This window comes from Gossypium hirsutum, chromosome A03, assembly GCF_007990345.1.
Source record: "Gossypium hirsutum isolate 1008001.06 chromosome A03, Gossypium_hirsutum_v2.1, whole genome shotgun sequence".
Classification (NCBI taxonomy): Eukaryota; Viridiplantae; Streptophyta; class Magnoliopsida; order Malvales; family Malvaceae; genus Gossypium; species Gossypium hirsutum.
In genome coordinates this window covers 76,285,436-76,302,106 of record NC_053426.1, presented here as the reverse complement: position 1 = coordinate 76,302,106, position 16,671 = coordinate 76,285,436, and the positions used below count along the sequence as shown (strand labels likewise).

At 34.6% G+C, this 16,671-nt stretch overlaps 1 pseudogene; it reads left to right on the top strand.

Annotated features, from left to right (window-relative positions):
- Positions 1 to 16,671, top strand: part of LOC121218245 (uncharacterized) — a 35,715-nt pseudogene that overhangs the window by 779 nt on the left and 18,265 nt on the right.

Genomic DNA, 16,671 nt, shown 5'->3' with positions numbered 1-16,671 from the left:
TTGTGAAGCCAAAATTGACCTAGTCGGGAATGGTTTCGGGACACAAACGAGTCATACTAATATTAGCCATCATATTTGATGCTTATTATATTATATCATGTGTGAAATTTCATGCTTGAATTTTTAATTGTAAGTGATTTTTAAATAGACTTATGTGAGAAATTTAGAAATGTGCTAGGCAAATGTGAAGTGGCCTATTAATGCATGTTATGAAATGATGGGTTTGCATGTCAATTACCAAAATTTGAGCTAGTGGCTGGCCATGCTATGGGTGGAAACATGTTGGCTTAGTGTGTTATGTTAGAAAGAATAAATAAAAGGGTTAGTAATTAAGTAATGAAAAGGGAGGGGTGATGAAAACAAAGTTGTCTCATCCATCCCCCCCTCCATTTGCCGTAACTAGACAAAGAAAAGAGAAAAAAAAAAGAAAGAGTGTGTTCATCTTCCTTACCTTCTTGCAAAGCCGAAACAAAAGGGGAAAGAGGAAGGAATTTGTCTAGGGCATTCGGCTATCTTGGAGGTTAAATAAGGTAGGAGTTCATGTTATTTCTATTGATTTTTATGAGAATCTAGTAGTAGTCAAGCTCTTATTGTAACCCATATGTTGATTTTTCTTTAGTTTTGGTGACAAATTGTGCATACGGTATTATTGGATAAATGCTAAAAGGATGGTGTTTTGATATTTTGGATTGAAATATTAGAAAGGGAAATATGAGCTACCTAAATAGATATATGTGAATTTAAAAGATGGTATGAACAAATGTGGAGTTTTGCTAGTTTAGGATTATTCGGCCAAGTGTTTATGTGGTGGAAATTAAGTGTTAAATGGAATGAAAATGATATTATATGGGGGTATGTATATTCGGCCATATGAGTAAATATATAGATGATGTTAATTTGATTAGTATAATGGCCATATAGAGTACACATTGTGATATTAACTTTAATTCCTATAATTGATCAAGTGGGTGATATGGTTTATATGGTTGAATTTGATTTATGAATATGTACCTTGAAATAAAATATATCATCGACTATGTTACTTTGGAAGTAAGAATGCATTCGGCCTTGAGACAATTTATAAGTATTAGTTAAGGTTCTAATGTTTTGAACAAGAATGGTTGTAAGATTAAACGAAAATTATTAAAATATATATGAGTAATTAACAAGGGTGGTTGCCGTGTATATAATATTTATGTGTGTTATTGAAATATTTATTGGGTTAATTTTAGTAATTGGATCTTAGGTGATCAATAGCCGAATGGCTTAAAGTTAGTAAAAAGCATAAGGTGAATAAAAATAAAATGTTGCCGTATGCTTCTTTTGATATGAAACTATTAATGTTATGGGATATAAATAACTAGCAAGGTAATTAAACTAGTTGATTTATTTATTTAAGCTCAAGAACCTAAAGGAGAGGCGTCCAACAAGGGGAAATCGAAGGTCATCGAGTAGCCGACTTGGAATTATTTTACCCAACATAAAGTAAGTCATTAAGCATATAGTTTGTATTAATTTAAATGGTCATAACGTCTATGTAATGATGCTGAATGGAATGATAAATATATATATATATACATGTATGTATGTGGCGATGAAAGTGTTGAATGAAAGAAAAGAGGTGAGATGTATTGAGTTGTTGATCTCGGCACTAAGTGTGCGGGTATAAACATTTATGATCATGAGATTGGCGCTAAGTGTGCGGGTTTAAATTGTACAGCACTAAGTGTGCGAGTTGATTATGTAGCACTAAGTGTGCGAGTTTGATTATATAGCACTAAGTGTGCGAGTTGATTATATAGCACTGAGTGTGCGGACTTAATATATACTTTTGAATCACTATGGACACTAAGTGTGCGACATTATTGAGTTGATCACGGACAGCGGATCGGGTAAGTACCTTGAGTTCGTGACTAATAGGCGCTATGTTTATATTTGAAGTTGAGCTTGGTAAGTTTGAACCTATGTGACAATTATAATTGAAGTCACGTACATAAGATTTATCGTGGAATAGGTGAAAGGTCGTTTAGTCGTATGATTGTAACGAAAATAAAATGATGTATGAAAATGCCTCAAATATCCTATTGATTAGTATATGGAATGTGAATGCATGACTTGGTATGAGATTGAACCGATAGGTTTAAGGAACTATGGTATGGTTCGGTATGGATGGAGTAACTAGCCTCGTTCCATTTTGTTTCCTCTTGTGATAATGTTATTAATGGATGGTAGTGCATTGCTTATGACTTACTGAGTTATATACTCACTCGGTGTTTCCTTGTCACCTATTTTAGGTTTCTTGGACTCGTCTCTTTTTGCGTGACCGGGCCGTCATCGAGTCATCACACCGGCTAGCAACTTTTGGTATCTTCTTTTTAGTCGGTCTAGGAGAACATTTCGGCATGTATAGGCTAATATGTTTTCTTGAAATTTGGTATGTAAACTTTTAGCCATGCGAAAATGGCATAAATGTTCGGTTGGATTCGGTTTTATAACGTTAGGTCGTAAGTCTTGGTAATTCGATTTTTATGCCATATGTCATGGCTGATTAATTTTGGTGTTAAGATTCATGATAAGGCAATAGTGTAGTAGGGAGATGTTGACAATGATTAGCCTTTGGTATGGCTAGTCATGATTATAATTTTGTGATATGTATGATGAATTACTAGTTAGATCAATGAGAAATCACGAAATGGGCATAGTTGCTTCAGTAACAGATGCTGGCAGCAGCAGTGACGTGGGATTGAAAAATTACAAAAATTAGTAGGAATGGAATTAAATAGTGAATAAATTATGTAATCGAATATCGATGAGTCTGTTTTCATATAGAAGTAACGAAACGATCATATGGACAGTATGTTAAGAGATATTCAGGTTCTCGTGAGACAGGGCCAGAACGGTTTCTGGGTTCCCTGTTCCGACTTTGGAAATTCATTATAAATTAACCAGAGATAATTAGGAGTCATTCCATATATGTATAGATTCCTATTTCAGTCTAGTTTCTATATAAACAAACGGCATCAGTATTGAAGCTCTGTGCAGGGAGTTATCCAAATCGTAATGCATGAAGGTCAGTGTAGTCGTACCCTGTAATAGGGGAGAATTTAACTAATAAACTGTACTAATTGGCCCGACCAAAAATTCTACAAAAATTCTACCATATAGGTATATGAGTCTAGTTCCAGGGAAAATCTACAGAACTAGATTTCGAGTTTCAGAACTCAAGATATGATTTTTAAAGCGACTAGTACGCAGATTGGCAGCTTGTCTGGGAAATGTCAAATAAGTGGTTTGAAGTCTGTTAACACCTCGTGTTCGACTCCGGCGACGGTCTCGGGTTCGGGGTGTTACAGCTCTTGTATTGTTTGTGAAAAAGAAAGATGACAATGAGAATGTGTATAGATTATCACCAGCTTAACAAAGTGACGATCAAGAATAAATATCCTTTACCCAGAATAGATGATTTGTTTGATCAATTGAAAGGGGTTATAGTGTTTTCAAAGATAGATTTGAGATCGGGTTATTATCAGTTGTGGGTTAAAGACTCTGATGTGCCGAAGACTGCATTTAGAATGAGGTATAGTCACTATGAATTTTTAGTTATGCCTTTCGGGCTAAAGAATGCTCCTGTTGTCTTTATAGACTTGATGAATCAGATTTTTAGACCGTATCAAGATCGATTTGTTGTTGTGTTTATAGATGATATTTTAATCTATTCGAGAGATGAAACTGAGCATGCCAAACATTTGAGAATTATATTACAGACTCTGCGAGATAAGCAATTATATGCAAAATTCAGTAAGTGTGAATTTTGGTTGTGTGAAGTTGGTTTTCTTGGGCATATTGTGTCAGCATCGGGTATCCGAGTCGATTTGAGCAAGATTTCTACAATAATGGATTGGAAGCCCCGAGAAATGTATCTAAAGTTTGAAGTTTTCTAGGACTCACTGGTTATTGCAGACGGTTTGTAAAGGGTTTCTCTATGATTGGAACTCCGATGACGAGACTACTTCAGAAAGATGTTAAGCTCGAGTGGCCAGAAAAATGCCAGAAAAGTTTTGATCAGTTGAAAGTTTTGTTGACCGACGGTCCGGTGTTAGTACAACCAGAATTGGGTAAAGAATTTGTAATATATGGTGATGCATCACTGAACGGTTTGGACTGTGTTTTAATGCAGGAAGCCAAAGCCATAACTTATGCCTCGAGACAGTTAAAGCCACATGAAAAGAACTATCCAACACACGATCTGAAATTGGCAGCTATTGTACTCGCATTGAAGATTTGGTGCCATTATCTATTCGGTGAGAAATGTCATGTTTATTCAGATCACAAGAATTTAAAATATCTGATGACTCAGAAAGATTTGAATTTGCGACTGCGGAGATGGCTAGAATTGCTAAAGGACTACGAGCTAGTAATTGACTACCATTTGGGAAAAGAAAATGTTGTTCCTAATGCTTTAAGCCAAAATCTTTGTTTGTTTTGCGTGCATTGAATACTCAATTAGCTTTGTCTGATGATGGCTCGATTTTAGTTGAGTTAAAAGTGAGACCGTTGTTAATACAACAAATTTGCGAAGATCAGAAAGTTGATAATGAAATGTTAGCAAAATGAGCTCAGTGTGATTTGAACCTTGATTTAGAATTTCAGATTGATGCTAATGATAGTCTGAGATTCAGAGCTCAAATTTGTGTTTCAAGAAATTCAGAGTTGATTCGGATGATTTTAAATAAAGTTCATAGCAGTCGGTTATTTGTGCATCCGGGAAGTACGAAAATATATAACAATCTAAAACAACTCTATTGGTGGCATGGTATGAAACGTGATATCTCAGAATTTGTTTCAAAATGTTTAATTTGTCAACAAGTCAAGGCTGAGCATCAGGTACCGTCTAGTTTATTACAGCCGGTTATGATTCCCGAGTGGAAATGGGATAGAGTGACTATGGATTTTGTGTCGGGATTACTTCATCTCTAAGTAAGAAAGATGCAATCTAGGTTGTTGTTGATCGATTGATGAAATCAACTCATTTTATTGTTGTACATATAGATAATTCAGTTGAAAAGTTAGCTGAGTTGTATATCTCCGGGGTTGTAAGATTACATGGAGTACCTATTTCTATTGTTTCAGATAGAGATCCGTGGTTCACATCAAGATTCTGGAAGAAATTGCAAGATGCACTGGGAACAAAGTTACACTTTAGTACTGCTTTTCACCCACAAACGGATGGTCAATCCGAACAGGTTATACAGATACTCGAGGATATGTTGAGATGTTGTATTCTTGAGTTCGAAGGTACATGAGAAAAATATTTTTCGTTGATTGAATTTGTGTATAATAATAGCTTTTAATCGAGTATAAAAATGGCACCGTACGAAGTTTTATACGGTTGCAAATGCCGAACACCTTTGTACTGGACTGAGCTCAGTGAGAATAAAACTCACGGGGTTGATTTGATTAAAGAGACTGAAGAAAAAGTGACAGTGATCAGTGATAGTTTGAAAGGAGCGTTAGATCGTCAGGAATCTTACGCAGGCTTGAAACGAATAGATATTGAGTTTCAAATCAGGGATAAAGTGTTTTTGAAAGTATCTCCGTGGAAGAAAATACTTTGATTTGGTCGTAAAGGCAAATTGAGCCTGAGATTTATTGGGGTGTATGAGATTATCGAATGAGTTGGACTAGTTGCTTATAGATTGTCGTTGCCACCTGAGTTGAAAAGATTCATAATGCATTTCATGTATCAATGCTACAAAGATACCGATATGATCCTTAACATGTCATTTCCCCGACTGAAGTTGAAATCCATCGAAATTTATCTTACAATGAAGAACTGATCTGAATTCTAGCTCGTGAGATTAAAGAGTTGAGAAATAAGAAAATTGCATTGGCGAAAGGTCTATGGCATCGACACGGGGTTGAAAAAGCTACGTGGGAACTCGAGGATATTATGAGAAAGCAATATCCAAACTTATTCGCTGGTAAGATTTTCGGGGACGAAAACCCCTAAGGGGGAGAGTTGTAACAGCCCGATTTTAGCTAAATTGGAGCAGTGGTTCCAGAATCGCAAATCTGAGGTCATAAAATTATTTGAATATTACTTTTGATGTTTATAGCATGTGACTATATATGTGTGAAAATTTTGTGAGCTAATTTTGTCGTTTAAGTGGTTAATTTAACTAAAGGACTAAATCGCGTAAAATACAAAAGTTTCATTCTACTTGTTTAAAGTGATTAATTGATATAGTTGATTAAATTAAAAGTCCTTATGATGATATTAGACCATTAGAAGTGTTAATGGACATAAATGGGCTTAATATCATGAATTTTAGTGACTTTTTATTAAGGTTATATTAGTAATTAGTTTAATTAACATATAATAAATAAAAAAATAAAGAAATTATGGCTATCATCTTTTTCATAGACGAATGAAGCTTGCAGAAAATCCATTTTAGGGCTTGGAAGAATTCGGTCACTTTGGAGCTTAATTGTAAGTTCATTTTAGCTCGGTTGTTGATGATTTCTATATTTTTATGATCGCTGCTTTGAGTTCTAGCTAGCCTGTGTCTTAATTTTCAGAATTTTTGATGATTTTGTAAAGTTCCATTGATGAATGCTTGAGTTCTTGAATGTTTGATGATGGAAAATGAGTATTTTTTGATAGATTAGCATGTTTTATAAAGTGATTTTTAGTGAAATTGTCATTTAAGGATTAAATTGTGAAATGTGTAAATTGAGGGGTTGAAATGTGAAGTAGATGAAAAATATGGGTTTCTAGGGACACTTTGGTAATTTGGCCAAGCATGGGTTAAAATTGAATTTTGTGAATTTTGTGAATTTATGAAATAGGGACTAAATTGTAAGAAATGTGAAACTTTAGGGCTAAAGTGCAAAAATGCCCAAATGTATATTTTTGGATAAAATTGAATGAATAGGTGATTAAATGAGATAATTTTGAATACACAGAGATCAAGAAAAGAGGATTTTGGACTTAGATCGAGGCAAGAAAAAAGTACTCGATTAATCGACTAGTTTAGATCGATGCAAGAACAAAGTGCTCGATTAATCGACTAGTTTCGTTGTTTCTATGACCGAGGTAAGTTCGTAGATGTTAATTTCGTTATAAATGAATGTTATATGCTTTGTTATTTCATAAAATGTGTTTATGAGATTGTGGATAATGTTTGAATTGTGAATACTACTATACGGAAGTGTTCAACGATAAAATCTATAAGCAAAATTTTCCGGTTAAATCTTAAGTACAGTGGTAATGATAATGTAATGACATTAAGTTAATGCATTGGCTTCGGGCCATGATATCGTTACTTCGGGCGCGAATAATACCTTGATTTGGCTAGGGCCAATGTATAGGTATTTTGAGAGGACCTACCTTGATTTGGCTACGGGCCATGGTATAGGTACTTTGGGATAAGTTACCTTGATTTGGCTACGGGCTATGTATAGGTTCTTATCGATTGTGATGTGTGAGTATCCAATTTCTATCCCTAATGGTTCAACAGATAAATGAATGTTGTAGTTGAGAAAGAGGTTAGTACGAGGTGATACGGGTATGTACGAAACTTATTCAAGTACTACATTGAGAAAGTTTAATGAAATGGTATTTAATCATGTTTGAGACATAAATAAGGTTTGGGTTAATGTAATGTTGATTTGATAATGTGCAAATGGATGAATTATATTATTTTACAAATTGAATTGCATAACTACGAACTTACAAAGCTATAAAGCTTACTGTGTGTTATTTATCTATGTTTTATAGATAATCAAAGCTAGCTTGTACTTGGGGATCGTCGGGAAATGTCGTCACACTATCGATAATTTGTTGGTACTTTTGAAGCTTGTATATATGGTATATGGCATGTATAGGTTAGAGTCATTTTGATATGTTTTGAGCTATGATGTTAGCCATGTGATTTGGCTTGTCAATGATGTAAATGTTGGTTTGTTTTTATCCATTTAAGTTGGCTTAAGTTATGTGATTGATAAGTGATATATGTGATGCATATAATACCTTATGTGTTGTGGCTTGATTATGTGATGTTGAAATGGTAAGATTTGTGGCATGAAATAGGTGATAAAGTGATGATGAAATGAATTTAGAAGTTAAACAAGTTTAATGATTTTTTGTATGTTTTGGTTGTGGACTTGAATAGTTGAAATGATTGTGTATATATGGCATGATACGTGTATAAATTGGCTGGTTTTGGTTGCTTATAAATGTCATGAAATTGTACCATTTAGGTTAATTTGTATGCTTGAGATAAGGGTGGCAAATTGGCTTTACAAATGGCCTATTTTTGTCCACAGGGGTAGAGACATGGGCATGTGTCTTAGCCGTGTGCGACACACGGCTATGTTACACGGCCATGTGTCCTCTGGGGTACCCTTTCGAATTAAAGCAGTATACCCTATAGTTTTGACATGGCCTAGACATACGGGCATGTCTACTGTTCGTGTGAGACACACGGGCTAACACATGGGCGTGTGGGCGGCCGTGTGACCCAAGTCAGTAACCTCCCTAGTTTTCCCACGACAATGGCACATGGGCATCTTTCTGGCCGTGTGGTGCAAGTCAGTATGTATACCCTATTTTCACACGGCTTGTGACATGGGCGTGTCTTATAGCCGTTTGAGGCACACAGCTTGTTCACACGGGCGTATGACCCTGTAATCAAAGAAATTTTTTTAAGTTTCCTAAAGTTTGTAAATGTTATCGGTTTAGTCCTGAATCTCATTTAAGCATGTATTAAGGTCTCGTAGACCTATTTCAAGGACTTTATGTAACACCCCTAACCCGTATCCATCGCCGGTTACAAGGTATTACCGGATGAGACACAAATTCTAAACAATCGTATGCATACACTTGCTCAAACTCTTAAATTAATCAAATATTACCATATATAACTAATTTAAATTCTTTACGAATCAAATCATAACATTTCATTCAAACATATTACCAATTACGTAATCCATAAGCAAATAGTGCCAAATATATCATTTACCACATAGCATACGCACATATCAATGATAATACAAGTAATTCAATCTATTATTACATGCCCGTGGGGCCCACATGATTTAGGTAGGCACAAAATGGCCCACAACAACCTCGGCCCATGAAATCACCCATGGCCAGCCTAAACGATCATACGCCCATGTGTCGTCACATGGACCACCACAGGAGAAAGTGGACGCCCGTGTAGCGTCATGGCTCACTTATTCCGGCTTTTGCTGATTCCCATAGTTGAGATAGTGTCTACACACCTGATAGGATTCTAGGTACGCAACCTCTCTTGAGATGAACCGCACCTGTAACACCCCTAACCCGTATCCATCGCCAGATTAGGGTTATGAAGAATTACCTATCAAAACACAATTCAGAACAGATAGGCAATACAAATAATACACCTTGTAATATAATCTCCTTTATAAAAGTTGTTTTTCAAAAATAAAATAATAACCAACCTCTTATTCATACAAGTCAAATTCATATATTTAAATCACATATTCAAACACACAATCATGCTTTATCCAACATTCTCTAATACAAACTATGTTTCAATATTTAACCTTTTCCATACCATTTGCTTACTAAAAAAATTGAAACCAAGCTATTAAATATCAAGACCAAATTGTACATGTTTCATGATTACAAAATTCGAACCATATGATCACCACCTTAATAGTAATCGAATACATAAATTATGGTTAAGCATATTTCATTACAAATAAAAGTGCATATATCACATCATCCCTTTGTACATACCCATTTCATAAGCTAAATATCATTCATATCATTTACTAGGTATTCAAGTATGTATCAATATCAAATACTGCAAAATGAACGAGCATAGCCTTCAGACATTATAATTTCATTTGCATTTTTTTTGCCATAACCTTAATAACTAATTATAAACTCAATTTCCAAGCCAAACCTATCAAATTTCATATGCTGTACAGTTTATTAAAATTTATATATGCACAATTAATTCATTTTCCATTTATACGACTAGCAAATCAACCAAAAAATAATACCCACTTATCTATAGCAAAATTTACCAATTTGAGCCCAAATAATAATTCAAACTTATCCATTTTTAGTGTACAAAATTATCTTGTTTAAATCTCGTATATCTAACCATTCAAATAAACAACCATTCGGACATCAATTTCAACCTCAATAAGTCATAACATTTCCATCAACCACATTTAAAGCTAACATACTATCTCAAACTTAATATCATAACAAGTATGTCATTTCTGTCTATTTAAGTGGCCATCAAGCATACTCAAAATATAGTCATCAATTTCCATCATGAATCGTACTTAAAAACACAACCACTCAAGCATAATATAAGTATAAACTTTGCCGACGCAAACCGAATCGACATAACCAATACTCAATCAAATATATATATCAATTTACCTTATTATCAAGCCAAAACATAACACTTTTCATACTTTCCAAAATGAACTACTTTCATGGCTGATTATTCATGCTCATTAACATTTCTTAATGCCAAACCATATAACCAAATACCACACATATATATATACCATAAAACATACTTCCATAATAACCTTAAGTCTTGATCAAATACACACAACATTAACATCTTAAAGAAGCCATTTTAGCATGGCTATATATATATGCACAAATTTTGAAACCAAATATATCAAAATTAGCCTATACATGCCACATAACCTAACCTCAAAGCATTAATTTACCGAAACGAAAACTGGATAGTGTGATGAGATCTCCTACAACTTCCAACCCGAGCAAGTCTCCGAAACTCTATAAACATAGAAAAAACACCCAGAGTAAGCTTTAAAAGCTTAGTAAGCCATAATCAAATAAATCATTTCAAAAATATTTGTAACACCCCGAATTTGGGCCTAGAAGTATTGAACCTTGAGTGTGGGTCCGTAAGGAGGTTATATATAGGTATTTAATTGTGCAATGAAATGACACAATTAAATGTCTGTTTTAGTGGTTAATGGCCCTTAGAAGTGTTGGAGAAATCTTGGGTTCAAACCTAGGCTTTAGTAAAAATTTTGGTATTAAGTGAAAAAAAACCTGGATGCTTGGATGAGGGCCTTTTAAATTATTTTGTTAAATAAATGACACAAGAAAGCTTGTAGTCTAGTGGTTGTGGCATCATTAAGGTTGTATGGGAGCCTGGGTTCAAGCCTTGGCTCTTGCAATTTATTCTGTTTTTTTTAAGGGAACCTAGACTTTGGCATTTAGACCTTATAATTAATTGGGGATAAAATATGACACAAAAAGAGCCTATGGTGAAGTGGTAAGGTGGCGTCATAGAGTTGGCAAGGAGGTTCAGGGTTCGAAACTCATGGCAATCAAAGAGCATTTATTTTACTAACAGGGGGCGACAAGAGTTGGTGTTGAATTTAAACTCTGATGTTGGAAGGATCCCACATCGGGAAGCTAACATAAGAGTGGATGCGAAGCTGGCTTTAAATAGAGAGAACCATGAGGAGAGTAAAGGTACCTTTCTTGGTTGATCCCTTTCGCTGTATGGCATGCTCGTTTGGGTTGGGCGTCGGCTAAGAGTGCTCAGAGTGTGGATTAACTCCAGTCTCCTATCAGGTGTGTATTTCTCACTACTCTAGCTGTAGGATGGCTACGTAGGGCCATGTGGGCCTACGGGCCTAATTGGATAAGTTTGTTTGATTGTGTAGTAAATATTGGACTAGGTTAGGTAAATCTCATATTTGTGGCTAGATTTGGGCTAAAAGGGCCACACGAGCGTGTGGGCCCATTTGGGCCGAGAATAGGCTTTAGGCTCATTCGTATTGTTATCCCTGTTTAGAATATTTTAATTTACCAAATTACTAAAATGTCCTCAATTTGTAAAATTATCAAAGTACCCTCGATTTACAGAATTACCGTTTTACCCTCAATTTATAAAATTACCGTTTTACCCTCGATTTATAGAATTACCATTTTACCCTTAATTTATAGATTTATCGTTTTACCCTCGATTTATAGAATTATCGTTTTACCCTCTATTTACAAGATTACTAAAATACCCTTGGTTTACAAAATTACCAAAATACCCCTAGTTTGTAAAATTACCAAAATACCACTAGTTTGTGAAATTACCGAAATACCCTCAATTTGTAAAATTTACCAAAATACCCCTGATTTACAAAATTACAGAAATACCCTTGACTTTCTAAAAATTATAGAAATACCATTGGTTTATAAAATTACTGAAATACCCTTGGTTTGTAGATTTACGAAAACACCCTTGTAGGATGAAATGACTAAAATACCCCTAATAGGTAAAAAGACTGTAAAGCCCCTGAGGGTAAAGTGACCGTAATACCCTTGTATGGTAAAATGACGAATATGCCCTTATGTTCCGTATGACTGATGTGCTTAGGATTTACATATATTGATATTGGATTAGTTAAGTTTGAGTGACAGGTGGTGGTTATCGTAGGTGATTGATTATGGAAACGTTTCAACTTCAACCCATAACAGGTGTGTACTAACCCTCGTAGTAGCTTAGATTAATATCTGCTGAGAAGCCAAAATGCTAAAATACCGACATTTCGGGAACTTGTAATGTTGCGTGTGGGTATAAATGCGATAAATACGATAAGATTGGTGTTTGGACCGATGGAACGGGTAAGAACTCAATTTTGTGCACAATGGTAAGTTGGGCCTTAATGGGCAGGAATTGGGCCAAATGGGCTTTCGGGCCCATTTGGGTAAAACTGATAGAAAATGGAATCTGGAAAAGTTGCATGTTAACACGGTTAGTACTGTTGTAAAATTTGGATTAAGCAGGCTTAGTGGGCTAAATCAGCATTCGTAGGGCCCATTAGGGGTTTTGGGCCCAAAAGCCCAAATTTGATAAAGTGGGTTAAAGATCATTGTTTAAACACTCAAAAATATTGATAATTGTTAATGAACATGGAAAACCCTAATATTTGGTAAAATTACGAAATTACCCTTATAATATGAAAAATGACTGTTTTGCCCTTGTGGGCAAGTGACTGACTTGGACTGTGTGGTGGATGGATTTGATTGTGAATATATGTTGGTGATATGAATGACTTGACTGTGATTGTTTGATTCAAATATGGGCATGACATTCTGTATACATGACATGTTGCATGGGTTGGGTTTTATAAATGGAGGAAGTGCTAAAAGGGCTATGCCCCAGTTTACCGAAACGAGCTTTGCCCTAGTTTATCAAAAAGGGCTTTGCCCCAATTATTAAAAGAGGCTAGGCCTCCAGTTATATGATAAAGCAGCTATGCTGCCAGTGGAGAGTTTGGTTGGGTGGGTTGAGTTATTCCCCACATGGTGTGTTGGTTGGTACGAGTGGAGAGTAGCGGATGGTGGGTTGAGTAGTCTCCCCAAATGGGCTTGCATACATTCATTGATATTACATGTGATATTGAAATGGGCCTATGGGCCATACCGCTTACAGTAAAGGCTTCGGCCAATGATATGATTTATGAAAAGGCTTCGGCCCAGTGATATGATTTATGAAAAGGCTTTGGCCCAGTATATATCGAGACTGAATTGGGGCTTAGGCCCATATTGCTACTGTTTAAGGGCTAAGGCCCAGACTGTACTGTTACTGAATAAGGCTTTGGCCCAGATTGTACTGACACTATGTTATTCACTGTTTGTTTGTTGTTGGGGATTACACATTGAGTTTTCGTAAACTCACCCCGTTTCTAACTGTGCAGGTAATCCCTAAGCTTAGATGGTTTGGAGCTGCGAAGGACTCGGAGATGGCCACACTACTGTTTCTGTTTCTTTTAATTGCAAGAAGTAACCGGTTTATTTTTTTTTTATAAGTTTTATCTGAATTAATATTATTATTTGGTTTTGGGTTGTAATAAGGCCATTTTAATTATTTTTCTGGGATTATTTTATTTTATACCCTATATTTTACTGATAACAATCCAAAATGGGTTAGACTTAGGGCGCGTTTCCAAAATGATAATTGTTTTCAAAATAACGCAACGATACAATTAGTTGGTTTATCAAAAATATCTACTTAAATGAATTCCAACTCGTTTTTCTCAAAACCTAACCTCGGACCAAAGTGTGGCAATGGTTGTGGGCATGTCTAGGATTGGATCTAATTAAGAGCTTGGTACTTAAGTAGCCTTCATGGCTCACCTCCTCTGTTTCGGATACCTACCTGGTGCACAACTTCCATTCACTTTATTAACTTAGCAAAGGCTATCTTTTAAAACATTAAGAAGGACGTTGAAAGAGGCATGGGTTTTCTTAAAAAATTCAATGTGACACGTCGGATCCGGCCATAACGTCTGGGCCGGGTTTGGGGTGTTACAATATTTATAAATCAATATTACTAAGCCGAATTTAACAAATCTCAATCACATATACATTCATTGTACTTGTAAATTCATATACCGCATTAAATAGCTTCTCTTATCTTATTTATCAATGAATATATATACCTTAATTCAATCATATAAATCAAGTTTGCACATAATTATTACATGATTAATCAAAACATGTCATGCTTCACTAGCCAATTCACATATATACAAACCGTACATCATAACACCATCGTCTCGATATCTATTTCATATCCAATTTTCAAATCAACATAATATATCTCAAAACCAAGTCTCTCATGTTCGAATCATAGAATCACAAGGTCCTATAACTAGCACATGTAACACACATTCATTTTTATACATTTCTTTCATTCATAATAATATATGTCACATATCGTCATTAGAAACATATTCACCTACCGTTTCTGAATTCATATACAATTCACACGTACCAAAAAAAAATCATATATGTATACACATGTTCTACACTTTAATATTACGTACTTATATCATTTTGCCAAATATAGATTTGCATTCAATATACACATAACAAACTTTATAACATAATTCATATCATCAGTTCAAATACCAAAAATTACCGTAATTTCCATGCATTACCTAACACATACCTGAACCTTTTAATTTGATTTCGTATTCAGTCTTTACATCACATTGCTCGTTGAATAATTCGAAATTAAATAGGATACTCGGAGAGTTACACATGTCGTACAATGCCAACATCCCAGACGTGGTCTTACATGTAATTACATATCGATGCCACTGTCCTAGACAGGGTCTTACTCGTAAACACATACCGAAATCACATATCAATGCCAACGTATTAAACGTGGTCTTTCTCATACACACATATCATACAATGCCAACGTCCCAGACGTGGTGTTACATGTAATTACATATCGATGCCACTATCCCAGACATGGTTTACAACAAAATCTCTAATCGATGCCAGTGTTTCAGACACGGTCTTACACAATATCTCAAATTGATGCCAACATCCTAAACGTGGTCTTATACGAATCATATCTCGAAATCCAATGTCATGACATATGTATCCTCTACTATTTTTAAGGTTCGTACGGGCTTTTCGGACGTCGTCACATTATCAGAACTTTCTCGTATTCATATATTCTGCTTCTCAAACAATTCAATATCATAATAACATATATATATAACTTATTCATAATACATACAATTGCATTACTATTCGTCATATACATATATTTATTCACAAATCAATTCGGCACATATAATACATATATATATTTCAATTTAACAACATTTATTTACTTATGACTTACCTCGTACGGACACGAATGGACCGAAACGACTAATCGATAACTTTCATTTTCCCAATTCAAATCCGATTTCCACTTTTATTGATCTAATTCAATACAAATTTAACTCATTCAAACATGTTTTCACTCAATTCAGTCCAAAAATACATAAATGGGCAAATTATTATTTTACCCTTGACATTTTACACTTTTCACAAATTAGTCCTTATTGCACAAAACACAAAATATGCAAAATTTCAATATACCATGCTTAGGCCGAATATTCATCTTTCTTATATAAGTCCACACATTTCATTTATTTTACATTTTAGTCCCTCAATTAATTATTTTTACAAATTAGCCTTAATTACTCAAAATCATCAAAAATTCAAATACAAAACATGGTAATCTATCACATATATTTTATTTTCCAGCATCGAACAACAAAAATCACAAGCTTTCAACAATGACAAAATACAAAATCATCATCAAATTCAAAAATTGAGTCATGGGCTCGATAGGTAACATAACAACGATCTCAAAAACGTAAAAATTATCAAAAGCCGAACAAAACACATACCTAATTCAAGCTTCAAGAGTGCCGAATATTCAAAGCTTTATCCATGGCTTCTTTCTTCTAATATTCAGCCAAGTCAAATAAAAGATGAACATGCAAATTTTTCTTTATGTTTTATTTTATTATACTAGTATTATACAATTACCATATTAACCTTTATAAAATAATTAGAAAATCATATAATGGTTGTCTTTTACCGTCCATCCTATTATCCAGTGGCTAAATTTCATTTCAAAGACTTCATAATTAATTAATCAAAGCAAATAGGCACTTTAACAAATAGCTAGCCATTTTATATTTTACGCGATTAAGTCCTTTTATTAAATCGAACACTCAAACGATAAAATTAAATCACGACAATTTCACATATATAATTTAGCATACTGCAGACCCCAAAAATAGTATTAAATTATTTTTCTG